Source organism: Bolinopsis microptera, chromosome 6 (genome assembly GCF_026151205.1).
Source record: "Bolinopsis microptera isolate Bmic1 chromosome 6, MBARI_Bmic_1.0, whole genome shotgun sequence".
NCBI lineage: Eukaryota > Metazoa > Ctenophora > Tentaculata > Lobata > Bolinopsidae > Bolinopsis > Bolinopsis microptera.
Window position 1 is genome coordinate 7,554,944 of NC_087077.1, and position 6,251 is coordinate 7,561,194.

Below are 6,251 nucleotides of genomic sequence, written 5' to 3' on the forward strand. Positions count from 1 at the left end.
TGAAAAGCGGTGGTAAACTGCCGCCTAGCCCTAAGTACCTTTACGGTTAGAGTAACAGATGTGTCTAGATCTACAACTTATCTGCTGAGTGCAGACAGACTTTAGTATCAGAGGAAAAATAGAAAAGGACACATGTACTAACTATAAGAGCTTACAACCCCTACAATTACTTCAATACAATCGGAGGACGGAGAGTGGAATGGGAAAGTAGGTGGGGCATGTGCTGATAGTTGGGAAATTCTGAAAAAGTCTAGAAAAACCAGACATCACAATGGAGATTCATAGAACAAGTACTCAAGTACTTAGTACAAGTTCAATGTAGGTTTTTCAAAAGCTGTCAGTACATAAAACGTGACCTAGTTGGGCATGAAAATATAACAAAAGAGGGAGTCTCTTATTCCTATAAGGGTCTACACTCTACAGGCTAATGAAAGAGGGTGTAATCAAACGTACTGAACAAACAAACGAACGACATGAAGTGACTTCATGCAGTTTCAGGGCAAGTAAAAACATTTCAGGGGTAGACTACGTCTGCTTAACCTGCTTCCTAAGTACAAGCGTGATTTCTGTATTCCCGAGAATATTCAAGTTGTAACTTTCCGGTACCGGTAAATTGATAAAACAGGTTTCTTCTTGTTCCGCCCTGTCGACTTTTATCGCTGATAGTACTTCAGGGAGAGTGGTGACTGTAATCCTCACGTTGGCGGTAAAGATGTTAATTGCTTGCAAAACTAAATGTAACTGCAGTGACTGTAACTGCAGTGACCACGACCATTGGATTCTACATTATCTAGACTGATTTTGTTGGACAGAGGACTTTTTGTTGGCATGGAACCAAGTCATCGTCAGAGACAAATGCTTCGACAAAAAGGTCAAATTGCATATTAGTAGATTAGGATATTCGAACGGCGGACAATCAATATCATCATCTACATTGTACACCGTTTGGTATTGTAAGCACTAGCAGCAGTGATTGCAAATATTTTTCTCCGCTCTAATCTCTATGATCCTTAAGTTTAACCGATACTACATAAGTTCGGAACTTTTCCCTCCAAATTATTTAAATCCGTTTTCTGCAACTGTTGCCACCAAATGTTTCCTCTCCCTTGCCCTGCTTTGCGGTGATATCGGGGTGGTCGTACCGCCTCTTTATCCGTCAAATTTCTCCATTTTTGCTAGATCCCTCCGAATTTAGGTTTCTAATAGTATTGAAATGATACGAAAACAAAGGGAAAGAGTAAGTAAATTAAATTGTAAAACGTTGATAAATCAAACAATTACAAACGCTTACAAGAGATATCAAAGGCTGGCGAACCCATACCGAATGTCTATTTTGTCTAACCAATCGGCAATCGCTACACCAAACGCTTGTTCTGTCGAATGCTCCATGCAATCGGCAGGCACGAACTATCCAAACATGAAATTTGCTCCTGTAAAACTGACAGATCTCAGTAAACGTCAATCAGACATCTTTACACCAAACAATCATCCGGTTAACAATACGTGTTAAATAATCATTTCGGCTATCTTAATACTTTTCACCTCAATTGTCACTAAAATAACCTAGTGGTCATTCGTCTAGCCCATTTTTGCGGCAATAGATGACTCAATCTTGTTCAATGTTGTGAAACTCAACTCGGGACACGTCGCTTGTTAACACTCAACACTGGTACTAGTTAATACGTTAAGTTAACCGCCCATTTAGGTATCTTGTAAGAGATGTTAGTATTAGTCATTGAACTTCCGTTAACACGATATGTTTAAAACGATATTTAATTTAGATTGCTTTCGAATAGGAAGAAAAGCTTGAACTTGTTTTCCAGGAAATAGGAAACAATTCTCACCTCAACTCTCCTCTCAAAAACGAATTCGTATAAACATTTAGTGTTTGGGCCACGGCCACCAAAATGTCCAAAATTTGGTGAGTTCTAAATTCAAAATTAGTTAGTAAGACCGGCTCCTAACATTCAGGATAGCAACCTAACATCTGACATTAAAATCCAATAAAATGGAACTGGTATAATTGATTTACTTTTTATCCAGTTACAGCTTATATGATAAATTATCGTATAAGCTATATGTATATCATTGATAACAGTAAATCCCGGCAAAATATCGAATTCAGTAAGTAACAATACTACATAGTTACCAAAGTCAATAGTTACCACTGACTAATGGCCACCCACCACCACTCACCAGCAGATGGGGGAGGAAAACGTTTCATGCTCACTTGACTTCATGCTGCGGTAAAACTCACGCTGGTCTATATAGAGTATAGACGTTGTTATAGTAGTAAACGAGTAATTAGGATATTAACAACAACCCCATGTCAGTCGAATTCAAACAGAGGAGCCCGGATTACAAATTGAGCTGTAAGCGCAGTTTTAATTACAACGGAGTCTCAATTTTCACGGTCGACTGATAAAGAATATAGTGGTGCGGGGTGAAGTATATTTAACAGGGTAGCAGGTGGAAGAGGAGGAGGAGGAGGAGGGAAATTGTGGGATTGTCCTGAGTAGATAGCTTGTGCTTATTGCTTAACAGGTATTCCGAAATACTGATAATTTGGGGTTGAGGAGATTGGGATCAGCTGTCCGTCGGCAAACTCGGCATAACATTACGTTTTATTGGTAAGAACCATCTAGGCTTTTTAGTTTTTATATAACGATTCTTTAATATCTTCCATCTATATTATTTTGAGAAACTTCTAATTTCTATGAGATACTATTATAGAACCTTCCCTAAATAATTTATAAACCTATTTAGCAAACCACTTTTCTATAACCTTTTGATAGACCTTTAATAAAAGATTTATGAACCTTGACAATGACTAAACATTTTATAAACCTTGTATAAACATTATATGAACTGCAGTGGGGTTGTCTTCAGCAAATATTATATGAACCTTAAATTAAACTTATAAAATCCATTTGTATAATTAACCTTCTACTGATCCCTGTGTTGCTGTTTCAACAAAGCTCGCTACTTAAATTTTATAACAAATACGAATCGCTACAAGTATAAAGTAATACAACGGATCTATCCTACTTTAAGTTTATATAATCATTTTATAAACTATTTATAAACTGTCCTATGTCCATTGTCCATAGACCTCCTACCGTAACGAGTAACGACTATATTCTAAGTATATTTCTGGGTAGGAAATCTGATTGCTTACTTGCAGCATACCTACCATGATATTTTATATGTTAACTGAATCTGTAAGACTAGTATATAAGTAAGATGAAAATATCTTAAAGTAAAATTCCCTAAAATATCCGCATCTTAAATGTCTTGAAGAGTAAGTCAAGATATAAAATCAGTATAAAATTAAATAACATTGATTATTCGTTGGTGTTCGCAATTCTGGTGTCTGGTAGTGCTAGATAAAGGTTTCTCAGTTTAAAAATTTAACTACCCAATCTGAATTTTGCGTTGTACTTAAACATCAGGTAAACGGCTTGTCGCAAAGTTATAAGTGTAAACAATGTTCATAGCAATATCCAGCTTCCTGCTTAATTTTCAGTTACGGGGCTTAAATGATGTCTCGACCTCCATAAACTCAGCCACTTTAATATCATAAACGTACGTAATAAATAAACTGATATATTATAATTCTGCAGATACAATGAGTTTATACCTTGGTTATGTGGTTAATTACTTCCTGTTGTATTGGCTTAAGTCCGATGACTTCCTGTCAATTTAAGTGTTAAAGGTTTGCTTCAAGGAGCAGAACTCATAGGAGAAGAGGCGTTTGAAAAATATTAGTAACCACTGTTGAACTAGGGTTGGGGCACCAAAAGAACGATCTTATCAATCTTGACAACCTCCTTTATAATCTTTCTAATTGTGGCAGTAGTCAGTACCTGTAAGTATGAATACAGTGAATAGTGGATACCTTATCGGATGTCATTTTACCAGTAGTATTACCTTATTGGACCTTATTTGAACGGACATTAATGGAAGTTGAACGCTGGAGGTCCTAACGTTCATCTTAATGTCCGTTCAAATAAAGCCCGTCCGTTTAAGGTCCGTCCAAGTTAAAGTCCGTTGAGATTTTTTCTAAAATTATTCCACTGCGAACTCATGTTTAGGATATGATAACTTTTTAATTCCAGTCAAATTGTAATTTCTATCATCGGATTCGGACTAAACTATATCATTGGATCAATGAAAAACGAGTTATTATACAATTTAAATATTCTAAGTATCACATTATGGCAATGCCGAAGATCAAGAAAGTGACCATGACATAATGGCATGATCACTTTCTTGATCTTCGGCTACCTCGTTCACTTCTTCGGAGTTATTATTTACCTCCACATATTGTAAAAGTTTACACTGAAATACACGAGCGTTCATTTTAATGACCGTTCATAATCATGTCCGTTCATTTAATGTCCGGTCAAATAAGGTCCGATAAGGTAGTAGTATTATTACTGTTAGTGATACGATTACGATATGTTAATTTAAATGTGAGTCTTAGTGTTTATGTTGGATTTACTTTCAGTGTTATTAGAAGAGTTTTACAATTTAAGTTAAAGTACGACTGTAAGAATTAGGTGCAGTGGTTAAACTTATGAACCTAAATTGTCAGTTTGTGCTTAAGTTTGTGTACTGTTTAATTCTAATACTGCTTAAACGCCTTGAATCAAAATTGTGACACCGGCGTGGCGTCGTTTGACTCAGACTACTTACTACAACTTATACTACTACTAATTGTGGTGCGTTTACGTGACTCAAGATACGATTAAACTGAAGGACTTAGTTGCTTTACTATCGCTATCATTATAAAAGTGCTCTGGCATGTTAAATGGTTACCAAGTTTGCACTTCTCATACCACCCATAAATATGATGTGCGTTAGTTTGACTACTTACTCTGAATAATTTTCAGACAAGCTGGTATACCAGATCCTGTATCGAACTGGAAAAGTAAGAGTCAGACGAGATATAGATTAAGTCACAAATAAAGACCGACATCTTCGGTCTCACAGTATTTATTATACGGTAGTGTTGAAGTCCCTGGGTACTAAGTACTCGTAAGTGGGCGAGTAACTTTTTTACTACCTATGTTATTATTAGTATATATTATTCTGACACACAGTAAATTAGCCTGTGGCCTGTATGGTAACTGCACTATACTGCCCTCTGTGTAAATAGAAATAGGGCAACACTATTGACCTACCAAAACCAACTTTCAATTGGACATTAAAGCTTGGTCATTGGTAAGCAATAAAATATTATAATGGACTTTTAACCTGGCTAATTGCTAATATCAAATTTAACTACAAGTATTACACATCTCCAAGAGAAATCAAACGCACACACACACACACACACACACGCTACAAATATAAACCCCGTCTTCATACAGCCCTACAATTGCAAACACCTAGTAATTTAACATGGAACCCACCTATCTGGGTTGGGCTACTCTAAATGGTCCTTCCGTAATTTTTGGAGGTATTATTATCAAAGTTATAACGAGAAACAAAACTCTGTGTGGTGACTGTCTGGGATAAAGTACCTCACTGAGTTACTTCATATGATGTGGGACTCATGGGGGCGTAGGGGAACAGATGGTTATACAGAACTGCAGGCAGACAGGCGGAAAACGCCTTTTTAGTCTCAGTGTCACTCAACTAGCGTTATACTCAATTATACTATGTTTAGAGCAATTATACGGTACAGTATAGTGGTACTAGGTACTAGGTACAGTTCGCGCTTTGTACGTTACCCTGCTTCACGTGGTAAATATTACAACGAAATTATGGCGCCAAGAAAATTGAAGAATGATTGTGGGAGCTTCAGCTGGGCGCCAAATGGTAACGTTACGCCATCAGGCACGTAGCCAGGGGGGCTAGGGGGGCTGCATCCCCCCCGTAAAAAATTGAACCCCAGAAAAAAGATAAGCCGGCCCCTAGTCTCCATGGTCGCCTGGTAACTGGGCTGTGTTTATGACTGCAGTCAGTCAAAGATTTGAACTGTGGATTAGTAAATATCTGTCATAACATCCAAGCGAACATTCTAGAAGACTTCTATAAATAGTCAATAGTGTCCCCTAGACCTACAAATTTCTTTAATGCCAAATGTCGTCTAAAACACCATATTTCGCAAAAATTTCCTAAGCTATAATTATCTGCGGATTACAGGTTGCATGTCTACGTTTTTTCTTTTATGTCGAGGCGGAAAAGGTGCAGGAGACCACCTACTCCACGATGGCATCTGATACAATACAATACAATATTTA